Source organism: Macrobrachium nipponense, chromosome 2 (assembly GCF_015104395.2).
Source record: "Macrobrachium nipponense isolate FS-2020 chromosome 2, ASM1510439v2, whole genome shotgun sequence".
Classification (NCBI taxonomy): Eukaryota; Metazoa; Arthropoda; class Malacostraca; order Decapoda; family Palaemonidae; genus Macrobrachium; species Macrobrachium nipponense.
The window spans coordinates 100,805,239-100,824,315 of record NC_087201.1 but is presented as its reverse complement, the minus strand read 5'-3'; the positions used below and the strand labels follow the sequence as shown (position 1 = coordinate 100,824,315).

The 19,077-nt window shown below is 41.5% G+C and overlaps 1 protein-coding gene across 2 annotated transcripts in view; it reads left to right on the top strand.

Moving 5' to 3' along the window:
• The window catches only part of LOC135220847 (centriolin-like), a 601,514-nt gene that overhangs the window by 330,568 nt on the left and 251,869 nt on the right, over window positions 1-19,077 (top strand). The gene's annotated exons all lie outside the window — the stretch shown is intronic.

The following is a 19,077-nucleotide window of genomic DNA, read 5'->3' as shown; positions in this document are numbered from 1 at the left end:
TCTTAAAACTTCCACTGTTGGGACCAGGCCACTGCCGGACTACAGAAAATCACCCCCCCCATGCCTATTAAACAAAGTCTTGCTAGTTCATTCCACATGCATATTGCTGTTGTCAAATGTAGAACAAAGCTTATGAAAATTATGGCCAGCTCCATAACCATCCCCTCAGGAATGCATACACCTTTACTACATAGAAGTTTACCTCTTTATAAGAACACTGTCAAATTCTGATCTGGCACCTTTCAATGTTCTTTGGCACTTCATACGTTTTTGCCACGTTTTTTCCAGAAAAACATGAAAATCTACTGATTTATTTCTTTAAATCTGAACATTATGTGTGTGAAAGACCGAGAGAGAAATGATTGTCCAAGGTTGGGTTTTTAAACCTGCAAATATCTATTTGCAAAAGTCAAGTAATAGTTGAACTAAGAATTGCTATATGTACTAATTATGCAATTATATTTCATACATTAGTGTCATTAGTATTATAATTTATTAACATAGATGGTTAGCCACTGTTTGCATTCTGGTTGTGTTTTCATGCAGAAAATCATTTTTATCCTGCTCCAATTTTACCCCACTCCATTTTTACCCCAACTCCATTGTTACCCCCTCTCCATTTTTACCGTGCTCCAATTTTACTATGCACCACTTCTACCCCACTCCATTTTTACCCAACTACATTTTTAAACCCCCCCCCCCCCACTATTTTTACCCTGCTCTATTTTTACACAGGCTTCATTTTTACCCCATTCCATTTTTAGCCACGGTCCATTTTTACCCAGCACCATTTTTACCCCTGCTCCACTTTTAACCCTGCTCTGTTTTTGCCCCCACTCCATTTTAACCCCAGCTCCATTTTTACCCAACACCATTTTTACCCCCACACCACATTTACGCCCTCTCTATTTTTACACCCTCTTTATGTTTACCCCCACACCGTTTTTACACCCTCTCTATTTTTATCCCACTCCATTTATAGCCCATTCCATTTTTACCCAAGAAAAATGTTAACCCCTCTAAATAGTTACCCCACAACATTTCTAGCCCCTATCCATTTTTACTTCCTATTCATTTTTAAGCCCCATCAATTTTTAGCCCCAATCTAATTTACCCCGAACCATTTTTACCCCCAATACATTTTTACCCCCAATCCATTTTTAGCCCCGATCCCTTTTTAGCCCCGATCCATTTTTACCTCTGATCCATTTTTACCCTGATCAGTTTTTACCCCTGAAACACTTTTAGCCCCGATCCATTTTTACCCCTGATCTATTTATACCCCTGATCCATTTCACCCCTGAAACATTTTTACCCAATCCATTTATACCACAATCCATTTTTAACCTTGATCCATTTTTACCCCTGATCCATTTTTAACCCGATCCATTTTTACCCTGATCCATTCGTACCACGATCCATTCTTACCCCTGATCCGTTTTTACCACGATCCATTTTTACCCCTTATCCATTTCTGGGCTCAGCCTGTGTCGCTCCGTGAAATAGGTTCCTTTGATACTATTTCTTGGTATAAATATTGCTATTCATACCAGAGAAAAAGAGAAACGTTAGTGTCAAGGTAAATGGCTCGCTCACCTTTTGATAAAAGGTGTCGGTATATATAAAGAGCGATTGAAAACCACTACCAGAGGTCCCTGCCATTTAGCTTCTTCCTCCGCCAAAACCCCAACTACAGAGGAGCCGAACTATAGCCCCGCTACCCTCTACTACTACAGTGAGCGCCTCTGACGTCATTCCTTTTGATAGTGTCACCGCCATCACACGCGTCTTTGTTTTGTGCTGTGTTTTTGCACTGACATATTTGGATTATTCTCATTACAATGGATCAAGCTACTGCATCCAAGTTAAGTACTGCTGTTATGGTTTTATGATCTCAATTATGCAGCTCTCACCCATTTTATTGTGTTTAGGAGGAGATAAGGTAGCGTGAGCTTCATGGTTCCCGCGCCGACTTCTCTCTCCCGGACCGCATGGCGACTCCCGCACTCTTTTGGTTTCCCATACCATCAGAGTTACCTTAACAGAACAATTTTATTATTCCATAACTGTTTTATTGTGATATTCATGCAGTCAGCTTGAATTTTATTCAGTCTAGTCTTTCACTGGGTCCCCCTCACTCTCGACCGCATGTTTCGGATCGTAGCCTAGCCTAGTCAGATCCCGATTTGTTAGGAGTCTCTCCCTTACGTTAGGACCTGGTCCCTTTGTTTTATGTCCTGGCTCCTAGTCTCCTGCCCCCATAAATTGGTACAGCATACCTACTAGCCGCCTAAGGGTTAGGCTAACACCCGAGTCGTCAAAGTTGCGATTAGCCTACCCATCCTGGCCAAACTTATCTTTCGCTGTTATTATTATTATTTTCTCCCCCCGTGTTAGTCTAGCTTATATTTACTTAATTTTATATTTATGTGTATGTTTCTATATATTTATTGTTGTGTGCAATGTGCAACTTACATGGCCGGTTGGCCCCTTGTGATCAATTGGCCCTCCACACCGCGTGTCTGTTCACCTGGCTGGGAAGGTTCCCAGTTGATCGCGTATGAGCCACCCCGTTGCTGACCTCTTCCCCCCTCCTCCCTCTCCCCCTCCACACCATGCCCACCTACCTCGGTGGAGTAATGACTCGCTTGCTACGCAGCTAGCCATCCGAGTCCGCATGAGAGGGGGAGTTCTCTCGGAGGTAGGTGGGGGTGGATACACTCAGCGCTCGGGCCTGCCGTACTCAGTCGCTTTGCTCGCGGCTTGGGGACCCTCCCCCTCCCTCCCCACCACCCTAAGTACTCACCATCTTCTCTGCTCCGGTGGTTTCAGCTCCAGCCTACACCGGACCTGACTTGAGAATGTTTAGTCATAGGCCTCAGCCTCAGGGTGTCATCCACCGTACATGTGTACAGTTGGTATTCCATTAATATATATAGCATTTACACACAACCTAGCTTGTACATGTCTGGAATGTCACTCTATGGGTTTCTGTTTCACTGTCTCGCTACCGCTCTTGCAGTTGCTTGTGGCATACTCCGGCCCCACGGCGGAGTTGACCTAGTAGTCTCTCCCCCTCTTAAGTAACACGGAGCTATGCATCGCAGTGCGGCAGTTACCTTGATATAGTTGCAGGGCCATACCGGTATTACTGGTCTGGTTCTCCGGAGCCACTCCGGCGCTGTAAACCTTTATATTTTACATATGTGACTGCATGCATACATATATATATATTCCCTTGTTGGTAGGCTCCACTCCGGCGCCTACTACAAATTAGACTTATTTCATTAAGTTCTATAACCTCCCCGGAGGTTGTCATGATACTCATGTATCCTTTGACTTACAGGTTATCTGTTGCCAGAAACCCGGCTGTAATGCCGTCCAGCAGGATCCCTGTGGGCATGAAGTCTGCCGCTCCCACGCCGGGTCCGCCGTACGGGTAGACGACTACTTGGTGTGGCACCATGAAAACTGCCTCACCTGCTACGGCTTGGTTGGAGAAGCCTCCACCGAAGTAAGTCTCCGTTATCAATGGTATTGAGTCCATTCGTTCGCTCATTATATTCACTAACGTGCATATTTTCAAATTGAATTGTTTTGATTCATATACTCCAGTCGACTTGTCTCTATGGCTAACTCTAACCCTTCTTACAGGGCTTGGAAGCAAAGAGGGCAGCAGCTTTAGCCAACTTGAAGGCCTGGGTCGGGGGTTTCGGGAGGAATTCTCCCAAAGGCCGCCCGTACATCTTGGCCCAGGACATGGCGGACCTAGTCTTCCCCGGCGTGAAGAGGGGTTCGGTCGTGGATCCCCAAGTTGCCGCTCCTCTCATCGCCGGAATCCAAGCTATGGTTTCGCTCCCGGCGGAAGGGGACCTGACGGAGGACGTCGCAGAGGACGTTGCGGCTCTCAACCTTGACTTGTAGCCCATGACTGTAGATGTCATGGGTGAAGGTAAGGGTGTACTTGAGGCAGGTCCTGTAGGGGCTCAAGGGCTTTTCTTTAGTCCTTCTCCTTCTCCTCTCCTATCCTTCCACATCTACTTTCCGGGGCTTCACGGAGAAGCATAGGTCGGTACGACCAAAAACTTCTTCCATGATCCCCAAGTCCTCTACGGACTTTAAACCTAAGCCAAAGTCGCTGCCAAAGAAGTCAGCTCCTTCCTCTATCCAGAAGTCCCCGGCTCACCATCCCGGGGTGGATAAAGCTAAAGGTGTGTCTTCTTCTGCGCCGCGGTCCCCTAAGCATAGGTCACGGAAGAAGGCCCAGTCTTCCTCCTACAACCCCGAAGCTTTCTCCTCCAATATCCTGGAGAGGGTGGGAGACATCGTTGGGAACCTAGTCAACACTAGGTTTCAGGAAATGTTCTCCCAGCTTTCAAGCTCGGTCGAGGCCTCAGGTCAGTCGATCCAATCCCTGACAGAGAGGATTGCTGCCCAGGAGAATGCTATGACGGGCATTAGGGACTCGCTCGCGGCAGGCCACTCTCAGTCCGGTCAGGTAGCATTGCCTGCCGTCATGCTGGATTCATCAAGACTCCCGGACTTCAAGCCAAACAACCCGTGGAGGATTGTGGCATACACTCCGTCCGTGAAGGGCATGCTGTCCATTGAAGGTATTGGAACTCGGAGGTTGGAAGACTTCAAGTTTTATCCCAAGAACCTTCAACCTCCATTCATGGGCTACGTCCGGTAAACTGACGCAGCCATGATGCGAGAGGATAAAGTCCTGAAGGAGACTGTCATCCTCCCTCGGGAACAGCCGCAGCAGGCGTGGCTGAGAAGTCTGGATGAGTGGGAGTGTGAAAACACTCGCCTCACCGCCTTCAAAAGCCCTTTCACCATTTTTACCACGGTGGAAGGCAGTCCGCTCCCACTTACCCTTAAGTTAGTGGAAGCTACATACCAGGCAGCTCTGAAGGATGAGCCTATGCCTCAGCTCTGGGAAACGGAGCCGACCTCCCTTCTGATCCCCAGATCAGAAAATTATTTTGAGGGTGCAGCACCCACCTTCACAGTAGGAAAGCTGAAACCCGACTGCGCCACAACGCTGTTCAGCGAGAGGCTCCCCAGGCTATCTGAATCCCTAGTCCAGACGGAGTACGACGCCCGGACTAGGCTCAGTAAGTCACTCTCCTCCTTGACGATGGCGGAAATGACGGCTCTTGTTTACAAACAAGAGCTGTTATTTAAGGTCATGGCAAAGTCGTTACTGCATACAATGCAGTGCGACTTCTATGACTTTGTCGTCGCAAGAAGGAACTGCAGGAAGCATGTTTTGGGGGAGGCCACCATCCGCCACGAGCCTAACATGCTGATCGCTTCCTCCATTTGGGGAACAGACCTCTTCCCTGCTCCGGTAGTGGCAGAGGTACTGCACAAGGCCTCTAAGGTCAACCAGAGCCTGAAGGTCAGGTGGGGTCTGGTGACAAAGTGTAAGCCGGAATCCTCTGGAACCAACCCCAGGTTGAAAAAGAAGCCAAGGAAGTTCCAGTCCTTCCAGGCTTCACAACAACAGCTCTGGTCCAGGCGGTGCAGGTACCCTAGGTACCACAGCACTCCTCTTCGAAAGCACACCCTCAACAGCAGTATGTGCTTTTGACTCAACCACCCCAACAGCCCCAGCCATCAACTTCCTTTGCTGTCTCGCCAGCCTATAACTCGGCTTTTGAGGCCCAGGCCTTTCAGCCATTTAACCCTTAAATGCCGAGTGGACTGTCGACATACAAAAGTTTTTTTTTTTTCAATTCGCAGAAAAATACTTATAGGCTTACCAGCCAAAAACTCTTGAATCACGCACCTTGGGGGATGCTGGGAGTTCACGGATCAAGGTGTTGTTTTGTTTACAATATTTATGCAGGCGCACAAGCGGAAATTTCTTTCTTGCCGCACTAAAAAGTATCGGTGACACATCTCGGAAATTATTTTGTCATTTTGACATAATTTTTGTACCATTTTAAATTAGCCGTTACATGGAGTGTTATATATGAAAATGTGTGCATTTTTATGTAGAATACAACAACAAAAATACTCATGATTGTAGCTTTTATCAGTTTTGAGATATTTTCATATAATGATAAGTGCCAAAATTTCAACCTTCGGTCAACTTTGACTCTACCGAAATGGTCGAAAAACGCAATTGTAAGCTAAAACTCTTATATTTTAGTAATATTCAATCATTAACCTTCATTTTGCAACAAATTGGAAGTCTCTAGCACAATATTTCGATTCATGGTGAATTTATGAAAAAACTTTTTCCTTACATCCGCGCGGTAACTCTTCCGAAAAAATCATACGTGCGGATTGTGGTAATGTTTGCACCATTTTAAAATTAGCTGTAACATAAAGTTTTATATATGGAAATGTGAGTAATTTCATGCACAATACAACTAAAAACAACCCATGGTTGTAGCTTTTATCAGTTTTGAAATATTTTCATATAAAAAATGATGTGACAAATTTTCAACCTTTGGTCAACTTTGACTCTACCGAAATGGTCGAAAAACGCAATTGTAAGCTAAAACTCTTATATTCTAGTAATATTCAATCATTTTCCTTCATTTTGCAACAAATTGGAAGTCTCTAGCACAATATTTCGATTTATGGTGAATTTATGAAAAAAATAACATTTTCTTTACGTCCGCACGGTAACTCTTCCGAAAAAATCATACGTGCGATTGTGGTAATGTTTGCACCATTTTAAATTAGCCATTACATAAAGTTTTATATATGAAAATGTGCGCAATTTCATGTAGAATACAACTAAAAATAATTGAAGGTTGTAGCTTTTCTCATTTTCGAAATATTTGCATATAAGTCACGATAAATGGAAAAAAAACCACGTTTGGTCAACATTGACTCTACCGAAATGGTCGAAAACGCAATTGTAAACTAAAACTCTTACAGTCTAGTAATATTCAGTCATTTATCTTCTTCTTGAAACAAATTCGAAGTCTCTAGCACAATATTTAGATTTATGGTGAATTTAAAAAAAAACTTTCCATCCCTCCGCGCACGGATTCTCTGCCGCAAATCTCCGAAATGCGTACGTCGCATTTTTGGAATATTTGCTCCGTTTCATATTAGGCATTTCATAGAGTTTTATATATATGAAAATGTGCGCAATTTCATTTAGAATAAAACGAAAAATATTTGAAGGTTGTAGCTTTTCTAAGTTTCAAAATAATTGCATATAAAAAAATATAATTCTACATTTGGTCAAATTTAACTCGTCAGATATGGTCGAAAACTGCAATTGTAAGCTAATACTCTTACAGTATAGTAATATTCAATCATTTTTCTTCCTTTTGAAACAAATTGGAAGTCTCTAGGACAATATTTAGATTTATGGTGAATTTTTGAAAAAAATATTTGTTTATGTCCTCGCGTTACGAATTCATGCATCATATTTTTATAATATTTTCTCTGTGTTGCTTTTATCATTTTACAATGTGTTATATACCAAAATGATCGCAATTTAGTGTACATTACAACAAGAAAAATTAAATTGTTACCTTTAAACCGTTTTGCGCATAGCGCGATTTGAGTACAATTATATATGAAATTTCATTTTTGCGCTATCATATATCGCATTATTTATATATGATATGATAATATTTTTCATTTCTGATGATTGCATACTAAACTTCAGGCAATGACAAAAAAAGGAGCCAAAAATGAACTCTTAATCTTGAAAATTAAGCGTGCTGTGATCTTTTGAAAAAAATATTTTTTCCTCTTCCGCTCTCAACCCCCCCGGGACACGGAAGACGATTTTTAATATACCCCTTCGGCGTTTAAGGGTTAATAGGTTTGCCAGAGGCAGCCGTGCCAGGGGTGCCTCTCGACAACGAGGTTCCGGCAGGGCCACCAGCAGGGGCAGAGGTTTCCAGGGAGCACGGTGAGGCCGCCCCTCCGCAAACCAACAGGGAGAGTCCCAAGGTAGGAGGGAGGCTGTACCTCTTCTGCCAACGGTGGGGGTTCAGCCCTTGGGCTCAAAGTATAGTGACCAAAGGTTTGGGTTGGAGTGGGACAGAAGGTCCTCCTCCACCCAACAATTTCTACCAAAAACCGACAGCTGAATTGATAGAGTATACCCAAGATCTTCTTCTCAAAGAAGTAGTATCAAGGGTCAAGAACTTAAAATTTCAAGGACGCTTGTTCAGTGTGCCAAAGAAAGACTCAGGAAAGCGAAGAATCATCCTGGACTTGTCACACCTAAACTTATTCATTTCTTGCGACAAGTTGAGAATGCTGACCGTTTCGCAGGTGCGGACCATACTTTCCCGTGGGGCCGTCACAACCTCTATAGATCTTACAGATCTCTATTATCATGTTCCAATAGCCAGACACTTCCGCCTTTTCCTAGGCTTCAAGCTAGGAAACAAAGCTTATTCTTTCAAGGTAATGCCTTTTGGGCTCAACATCGCCCCCAGAATATTTACGAAACTTGCATTAGCAGTCGTCCAAGAGTTGAGGTCTCAAGGAATAATGCTAGTAGCGTATCTAGACGATTGGCTCATATGGGCAAAGTCCCCCAAAGAATGCCAAAAGGCAACGGTCAAAGTAATCAAATTTCTGGAACATCTAGGGTTCCAAATAAACAAAACCAAGTCCAGACTAACACCGGAATCTCGGTTCCAGTGGTTAGGCCTGCAATGGGACTTGGATTTACATACTCTGTCAATCCCGCCGTTGAAAAGGAAAGAAATAGCCAAGTCTACAGGGCAATTACTCAAACAATGCCAAACTTCACAGAGGAACCAAGAAAGAATCTTAGGCCTACTCCAATTTGCCTCAGTCATGGACATTCTTCTGAAAGCCAGACTGAAGGACATAAACAGGGTCTGGCGTTCAAAAGCAAACCGGAGGTCTGGGACAACCTAGCTTCTATCCCGGCGATCTTGCGGAAACGTCTCCATCCATGGATGGAAGTGATGAACCTATCAAGGGCAGTACCCCTTCAATTCCCCCCACTGTCTCTAGTGATCCATACGGACGCGTCCCTAAGCTGGTGGGGAGGGTACTCGCAGTACAAAAAGGTCCAGGGAACCTGGTCCCTACCATTCCGCCAGCTACATAACAATGTACTGGAAGCCATGGCAGTGTTTCTTTCAATGGAAAGGCTCCGGCCACACAAGAAATCGCATGTCAAACTGGTCCTAGACAGTGCAGTGGTAGTTCACTGCATAAACATTGGCGGATCCAAATCAAGTCACCTGAATCATGTCCTGATAGCCATATTTTCTCTGGCGGACAAGAACAATTGGCACTTGTCAGCCACCCACTTAGCAGGGGTAAGAAACGTGGTAGCAGACGCTCTGTCACGCTCCGCCCCTCTAGAATTGGAGTGGACCCTAGACAATGAGTCATTCAAATGGATGTCAGAAAATCCCGAGGCTTCAGGTAGATGTCTTTGCCACGGAGTAAAATCAGAGACTCCCTTGCTATGTGGCACCCAACCTGGACCCTCTGGCTTATGCTACGGACGCTATGGCAATAGATTGGAGTGCGTGGAAGAAGATCTACCTGTTTCCTTCGGTGAATCTTCTTCTGAAAGTCCTGAACAAACTAAGATCGTTCAAGGGCCGGGTGGCTCTAGTAGCTCCCAATTGGCCCAAAAGCAATTGGTTCCCACTGCTCCTAGAATTGGGACTCCGGCCCCTACGGATTCCCAATCCCAAACTAACCCAACTAGTACAAACACGGACTGTGTCAGCTTCCTCAAGGATTCAGAAAGCCCTAACTTTATGGATTTCTTGAAGTTTGCAGCTCACAGGAACGCTAACATCAATCCCCAAAATATTGCATTTCTGGAATCAGATAAAAGGGAATCTACCTTACATCAAAATGACTCAGCCGTTAAGAAACTAGCTATGTTTTTTAAAGGCTCAAATACACAAATAATGACCACAAATTTGGCCATTTCCTTCTTCAGAACTTTGTTCGAGAAAGGTCTTGTAGTAAGAGCAATTACCACTACCAAATCAGCTCTTAAAAAGATCTTCCAGTTTGGTTTTGGTATAGATCTAACAGATTCTTACTTTTCCTCTATACCAAAAGCTTGTGCTAGACTTAGACCCACCGAGAGACCTAAGCCAGTTTCTTGGTTCTTGAATGACGTTCTTAAGTTGGCCTCAGAAATAAATAATGAATCATGTGATTATATAACCTTCCTGAGAAAAACTTTATTTTTATTAAGTTTAGCATCAGGAGCAAAAATTTCAGAACTGTCGGCTCTTTCGAGAGAATCAGGTCACATTGAATTCCTCCTCTCAGGAGAAGTACTTCTCTCTCCAGATCGTCAATTTTTGGCCAAAAAAATGAGGACCCACAAGAAAGTTGGACCCCATGGAAAATCTTACCACTCCCCCAGGACAAGTCCCTATGTCCGGTTAACTCCTTAAGTGTTTACTTAAGTAGAACAACCTTAAAGTCTTCAGGTCCCTTATTCATCAGGGAGAAGGGTGGTACGATTTCCTTAAAAGACACCAGACAACAAATTTTGTACTTTATTAAACAAGCCAACCCGGAATCCTTCCCATGGGCTCATGATGTTAGGGCAGTTGCCACATCTATCAATTATTTTCAACATATGAATTTTGACGATCTTAAGAAATACACAGGCTGGAAATCTCCGACAGTCTTTAAACGCCACTACTTAAAGTCTTTGGAGGCCCTTAAATTTTCAGCAGTGGCAGCTGGAAACACAGTTTCCCCTGACACTGCTTAATATACTTATTAACCCTTAAACGCCGAGTGGACGTATTTTACGTCAACATTTTTTGTCTCTCGGGTGCCGACTGGACGTATTTTACGTCGACATGCAAAAGTTTTTTAAAAAATTCGCGGAAAAATACTTATAGGCCTACCAGCCAAAAACTCTTGAATCACGCGCCTTGGGGGGATGCTGGGAGTTCACGGATCAAGGTGTTGTTTTGTTTACAATCGTTACGCAGGCGCGCAAGCGTGAATTTCTTTCTTGCCTCACTAAAAAGTATCGGTGACACATCTTGGAAAATATTTCGTTACTTTGACATAATTTTTGTACCATTTTAAATTAGCCGTTACATGGAGTATTATATGTGAAAAAGTGCGCATTTTTATGTAGAATACAACAAAAAAATACTCTTGATTATAGCTTTTATCAGTTTTGAGATATTTTCATATAAATAACGATAAGTGTCAAAATTTCAACCTTTGGTCAACTTTGACTCCACCGAAATGGTCGAACAACGCATTTGTAAGCTAAAACTCTTATATTTTAGTAATATTCAATCATTTACCTTAATTTTGCAACTAATTGGAAGTCTCTAGCACAATATTTCGATTTATGGTGAATTTATGGAAAAACTTTTTCCTTACGTCCGCGCGGTAACTCTTCCAAAAAAAATCATACATGCGATTGTGGTAATGTTTGCACCATTTAAAATTAGCCGTTACATAAATTTTTATATATGGAAATGTATGCAATTTCATGCACAATACAACTAAAAACAACCCATGGTTGTAGCTTTTATCAGTTTTGAAATATTTTCATATAAAAAATGATAAGTGACAAATTTTCAACCTTCAGTCAACTTTGACTCTACCGAAATGGTCGAAAAACGTAATTGTAAGCTAAAACTCTTATATTCTAGTAATATTCAATCATTTACCTTCATTTTGCAACAAATTGGAAGTCTCTAGCACAATATTTCGATTTATGGTGAATTTATGAAAAAAATTACATTTTCTTTACGTCTGCGCGGTAACTTCCGAAAAAATCATATGTGCGATTGTGGTAATGTTTGCACCATTTTAAATTAGCCGTTACATAAAGTTTTATATATGAAAATGTGTGCAGTTTCATGTAGAATACAACAATAAATAATTGAAGGTTGTAGCTTTTCTCATTTTCGAAATATTTGCATATAAATCACGATAAATAGAAAAAAAACCATGTTCGGTCAACTTAGACTCTACCGAAATGGTCGAAAAACGTAATTGTAAACTAAAACTCTTACAGTCTAGTAATATTCAGTCATTTCTCTTCATCCTGAAACAAATTTGAAGTCTAGCACAATATTTAGATTTATGATGAATTTAAAAAAAAAAACTTTCCTTCCCTCCGCACGCGGATTCTCCGCCACAAATCTCCGAAATGCGTACGTCGCATTTTTGGAATATTTGCTCCGTTTCATATTAGGCATTTCATAGAGTTTTATATATGAAAATGTGTGCAATTTTATGTAGAATAAAACGAAAAATATTTGAAGGTTGTAGCTTTTCTAATTTCCGAAATAATTGCATATAAAAAAAATATATAAAAAAATTTGACATTTGGTCAACTTTAACTCGTCAGATATGGTCGAAAACTGCAATTGTAAGCTAATACTCTTACAGTATAGTAATATTCAATCATTTCTCTTCATTTTGAAAGAAATTGGAAGTCTCTAGGACCATATTCAGATTTATGGTGAATTTTTGAAAAAAATATTTGTTTACGTCCGCGCATTACGAATTCATGCATCATTTTGTGATAATATTTTCTTTGTGTTGCTTTTATCGTTTTACAATGTGTTATTTACCAAAATGATCGCAATTTAGTGTACATTACAAAAAAAATTAACTCGTTACCTTTAAATGTTTTGCGCACAGCGTGATTTGAATACAATTATATATGAAATTTTGTTTTTGCGCTATCATATATCGCATTATTTATATATGATAATGATCATTTATTTAATTTCTGATGGTTGCATACTAAACTTCAGGCAATGACAAAAAAAGGAGCCAAAAATGAACTCTTAATCTTGAAAATTAAGCGTGCTGTGATTTTTTGAAAAAAATATTTTTCCCACTTCCTCCCTCACTCCGAGACCACCTCGGCACAAGGAAGACGATTTTTAATATACCCCTTCGGCGTTTAAGGGTTAATCTTTCACTGTAGCCTTCCCTTCTGCCTGCCTCACTTGCACCCTTGCTTAGCTAGTTCGCCTCTAGTGTACATATTGCCTTGGATGTAATTGTTCTTACATTGTTGCTTGCGTTAGGGCTCAGTTCCCTCGCTTATTTGTATGATTGTCAACTTGATTGTTTCTGTATCTTACATGTTTTACTGTTAAGTACCTTTAAGGGGGCCGGCCGGCTAATGCCCTTTTTTAAGGACAGGACTTTGATATTCATACCACTTAATAAGGTGACTTGGGACATCTCCAAACCGCATATGATTTTCGCCTCTGACCTTCGGTTTTTTGACGCCAGACGATTTATCCCGAAATAACCATTTTTCAAATTCTATCTCCTCCCTTGATATTTAATATTAAGACCTGGGATTACTACCATATATAGACCTGATGTAGACCTCCAATTGAATGGAGAGTTTTTTTTCTAAAAGTCATTTTTTTGCTAGATATGAATTTTTCAATATGGTCAAAAAATAAACCCTATAAATCAGGAGAAAAAAATTCATAAAAAAAATACGAAACAAAAATTGGAAAAAAGGGCTCTATTTGATTGTTCTATAATGTCTTTCTGAGTTATATACCAAATTCCAGTGTTATAGCTTTAAAACTAAGTGAGAAGATAGATTTTGAAGGTCAATAAGTATAGTTTTGAGATACGGGCGTTCAAAGTTTTCCTTCGTATTTCTATAAAGACAATATTAATAAATAATGATTATTATGAATGTATATTTCTTTTTTGTGTATTAATAAACCAAAACTATTTTATTTATCATAATTTAATCATAAATGATGATCCCTTTGCTCATATATCGCAGCCTGGGGCACTGCTTGAGGCAAGATGGGGCACTCCTTCCTACGCAATTCTCTCTCTCCCCTTCACTAACTCTGCTTATTACAGCGAATTTTCTTCTTCTGTGTGTTAGCGAGATGTTTTCCTTGTATTTTCCTCTTTGGCATGATGAAATTCTTGCCCGAAACAAAGATAAACAAACGTAAATGCAAGAGAATGTCAAGAGGTGAAACTCGAAGGCGTACACTTTTTTTTACAAAGACAATTTAATAAATCATGATAATTATGAATTTCATATTCCATTTTGGGTATTAAAAAACCAAAACTTTGTTATTTATCATAAATGAAGATCTCTTTGCTCAAAGATCGTAGCCTTAGGCACAGTATGACGTGTGCTGTCAAGCAAGACAGGGGCGTTACTAAGCAACCCTCCCCTCTCTCTTCACTAACTACGCATATATTATGATATTCTGTAATAATACTTGAGCGATTTTTCTTCGTCTGTATGTTAGCGAGATGTTTTCCTTGTCTTTTCCTCATTGACATGATGAAATTCTTGCCGAAACATACATAAACATACGTGAAAGCAGGCGAATGTCAGACGTGAAATGGAACGTGTAGACTACTTGACGTCTGTGATCGCACTAAATCGGGACTGGACTTGGTAGCTTGAGCCTGAAGTCTCCTACTCGACTTGGGGAATGTCTACAGATGCCATTTCTCCCAATTTCTTTGACAATAATTATCAAAATTTACGATAATAGAAGAAATATTGCATTTTCTTGTACGGATCAATGTTTTAGGCTTATTGAGTTACGTTAACTAATTACCCTGTAACTACGAAAGTAAGAGGAATTTTTAAGAAATATTTCGTATACGTATTCTCAATTGCCATATGAAGCTCCATGAATTTTTTCATGACTGCATTTTTTGCCCTATACCTCCATATATAGAGGTTCCGGCCAGCCCCCTTAAGTTTATTAGGCTTAGTACCTTTTAAGTTTTTAAGCTAAGTAATTTTAAGATGGTAAAATATACTTTACCTTTCACTTTGTAACCAATTTTGTACTTCTAAGTTGTACGTTATACTAATTAACTTTACTGGTGTTTATTTTACCCGCTAATTTCTGTATTTTGTATTTTCTTCCAAGCTTGGTGGAGCTAATTCTTTGGCACTATTTCACGGAGCGACACAGGCTGAGCCCAGAAAAAGGGATTTTGACGATGGAAAAATCTATTTCTGGGCGAGGGGCCTGTGTCGCCCAGTGTATTTATATTCCTCACCCTGCTTAACCCAAGCTTGGGTGCTATCTTCAGGAGTGACATCAGAGGCGCTCACTGTAGTAGTAGAGGGTAGCGGGGCTATAGTTCGGTTCCTCTGTAGTTGGGGTTTTGGCGGAGGAAGAAGCTAAATGGCAGGGTACCTCTGGTAGTGGTTTTCACTCGCTCTTTATATATACCGACACCTTTTATTAAAAGGTGAGCGAGCCATTTACCTTGGCACTAACGTTTCTCTTTTTCTCTGGTATGAATAGCAATATTTATACCTAGAAATAGTATCAAAGGAACCTATTTCACTGGGCAACACAGGCCCCTCGCCCAGAAATAGATTTTTCCTTTGTCAAAATCCCTTTTTTAACCCTGATCTATTTTTAGTCCTGATCCATTTTTACACGGATCCATTTTCACCCTCGATCCATTTTTACCCCTGATCAATTTTTACCCCTGATCCATTTTAACCCCTGACCCATTTTTACCCCCGAGTCATTTTTACCCCCAATCCATCTTTACCCCGATCCATTTTTACCCCCAATCCATCTTTACCCCATATCAATTTTTACCCCTATCCACTTGTTCCCTGATCCACTTTTACCCTAGAGGCATCTTTACCCACAATCCATATTTACCCCTGATCCATTTTTACTCCCTATCCATTTTCACCCTGATCCATTTTTACCCCCTATCCATTAAAATCCCTTAGCCATTTTTACCCCCAATCCATTTTTATACCTGATCCAATTTTACCCACAATCCATTTTACCCTGATCCATTTCTACCTCGATTCATGTTTACCCTCGATCCATTTTTACACTGATCGAATTTGACCCCCGATCCATTTTTACCCTCGATTACTCCTGATCCATTTTTACTTCAATCCATATTTACAGTGACCTATTTTCACTCCGATCCATATTCACACTGATCCATTTCCACCCTGGTACATATTTACTCTGATCCATTTTTAACCCAGTCCATACCTACCCTGATTTATTTTTACTCCTATCCTTTTTTACCTGGATCCATTTTAACCACCGATCCTTTTTTACCCCAATCCATTTTTACTGCCCATCAATTTTTACCCCAAATTCATTTTTACCCCAAATTCATTTTTACCCACGATCCACTTTTACTCCCGATCCATTTTCACCACAATCCATTTTTACCCCCGATCCATTTCTACCCCCTATCCATTTTTACCCCTGATCCATTTCCTGAGCCATTTTTACCCCCGATTCATTTTTACCCCGATCCAATTTTACCCAAGATCCATTTTTACCCACAATCCATTTTTTACTCCAGATCCATTTTCACCACACTCCATTTTTACCCTTGATCATTTTTATCCCCGATTCATTTTTATCCCCGATCCATTTTTACCTCGATCCATTTTTAACCCCGATCCCTTTTTACTGACGATCCATTTATACCCACAACCACTTTTATCCCCAATCCATTTTTACCCTTATCCATTTTTACCCTTGATCTATTTTTACCCCTGATCCATTTTTTATTTCAATCCATTGTTACTTTGATCAATGTATACCCCAATCCATTTTTACACCGACCCATTTTTTACCCCCAATCCATATCAAGATCCATTTTGATCCATATCCAATTTTAACTGATCCATTTTTACCTACAATCCATTTTTACCCCCACCCAGTTTTACCCATATTCATTTTTACCCTCGATCCATTTATGCCCTGATCCATTTTTACCCTCAATCTTTTTTTTACTCCCTAGTCACTTCTACCCCCAAGCCATTTTTACCCCCGATCCATTTTAACCCCAACCCATTTTTACCCTGATTCATTTTTACCCCCTATTCATGTTTACCCCTAATCCATTTTAACCCTGACCCATTTTCACCCATATCCATTTTTACCCCCTATTCATGTTTACCCCTGATCCATTTTTACCCCCGATCCAATTTTACCCCCGAGCCATTTTAACCCGATCCATTTTTACCCCGATCCAATTTTACCCACGATCCATTTTAACCCACAATTCATTTTCAACACAATCCATTTTTACTCCATTTCTACCCCCCTACCCATTTTTACCCAGATCCATTTTTACCTCCCATCCATTTTACCCTTGATCCACTTTTACCCCGATCCATTTTCAATCTGATTGATTTTTAGCCTGATCCATATCTGCTCTGATCAATTTTTACCCCCAATCCATTTTTACCCCCGATTTATTTCTGGACTCAGCCGTGTCGCTCCGTGAAATAGGTTCCTTCAGCACTATTTCTAAGGTAAGATATTGCTAAAATACCAGAGAGCTGCTAAATTGGACCTGCCAGAATATTCCAGTTCGCTCACCTTCATTAAAAAGGTGTCGGTATAGACGGGGCGAGTGAAACTCACTACCACGGCACCCACTCCAATTAGCCTCTCCTACATCAAAACCCCCAAGAAAAGGGGAGCCGTTCTACGGCTTGCTACCTACGACCACGTACGTAGGGTATGTAGCGTCATTCCTTCAGATAGCCGTACGCTATACGCACACGTTTTTTCTTTCTCTTGTGTTTTTGCTATTTTGGATTTTTTCCCATCTGTATCCAAGTTAAGTACTGGTTTTAGAGTTTACGCTATTTAAGGAGTGTTTTCCGGCCTTCGTTCCATTATTATTTAGGTTTTTAGCAGGCGTCGCTTCATGAGGCGCCGGCTCCGAGCCGCCATTAGAGCGTTCCCTTTGTGTATCGCTTCGGTTTCACACGGTCTTCCATACCTTGTGATCCGATTAGTAACAGCGCTTTTTATTTATCTCCCCCAGTGTTTTGGATGCTGTTTTTGATGGTTATACATATATTCTTGTATTATTTTATTTTATTTGTTTGTGCACTGGCACAGGGGTTTTTCTTTTGAGTACGTCTCTTTGTTTAATGTCCTTCGGAACAAGCGTTATTTTTCATTCATGTATTCATTTTATTTTTCTAATACCGTCTATTTAGTTTCTTATTTTTATATTCACACCCCGTGTCCAGTACATATGTTATTATCTTTCTTTATTTATTCTTTGTTTTTGTATTGCGTCGGCTAGGCTAGCCCTCTAGCCTTCCGCTCTGTCTTTCTCGCGGTTCACCATATTGCGAGGGAGGCGGGCGGTCACGTGATCGTCTCCCTCTACTGACCTGCCTCCCCCCCTCCTCAGAGGCCCCACTTAGGTGGGTGCTTATCTCGCTCAGGTCGTCGCTGACGAACGACCCGAATTCTCGTGGAGGGGTGGGAGGGGGCCCCACAGGCCCTCGGTGTTCGGGCGACACTTCTCAGCCGACCTCATCCCAGCGTGGGGGAGGAGCTTCGCTTACCCAGCTTCGGTTCTGACCGGGCTCGGGCGAGCTCGGCTCTCCTTGGCTGTTTGGGATCTTTTATCCATTCGCCCCTGACGCTACCTCCCCGTCTTATTTTGGAACAGGCTTCCGGATATACCCGGAGTCTCGGAGGTGGATGTCTACTCGGTGGCTAAGCCTCCGTCAGGCGAATATTATTATATTATTTATTATTTATTATTATTTATTTTATCATTTATGTGTTAGAGTATATGCTCGTCTGCGAGCTACTATTCTAGTGTTAATTTGATTAAGGAACCTTCGAGCTCCTCCGTTCCGTCTCACTTTTCGCTAGTGCTCCTCCTCTCCGGTTTGTTATAGTAATGTCAGTGGTTAGAGCCTTATGCTCCGGTCGATCCGGAATGCATCTGCTTTCCATTGATAAACTCCGGAGCGATTAATAAGAGTACATGGAAGGTTTGGCAGGTTCGGACATATTTTTTATTCCAGTGTACCCCGGTATTATTAAATGTTACCCAGAACTTTCTATACCTGTTGCCAATGGTACTCATGTATCATTATTCTTACAGGCTTCCTGGTGTTTGGTGGCTGGCTGTAACGCCGTCATCCAAGACCCTTGTGGACATGACGTTTGCAGAAGCCATGCATCTTGCGCTGTTCAACTAGAAGGGTCGATCGTCTGGCACCATGAAAACTGTTTTGCCTGCTACGACCTAGTCGAACGGTTCACCTCTGACGTAAGTTCTTCTTCCGCAAGGCTTGCA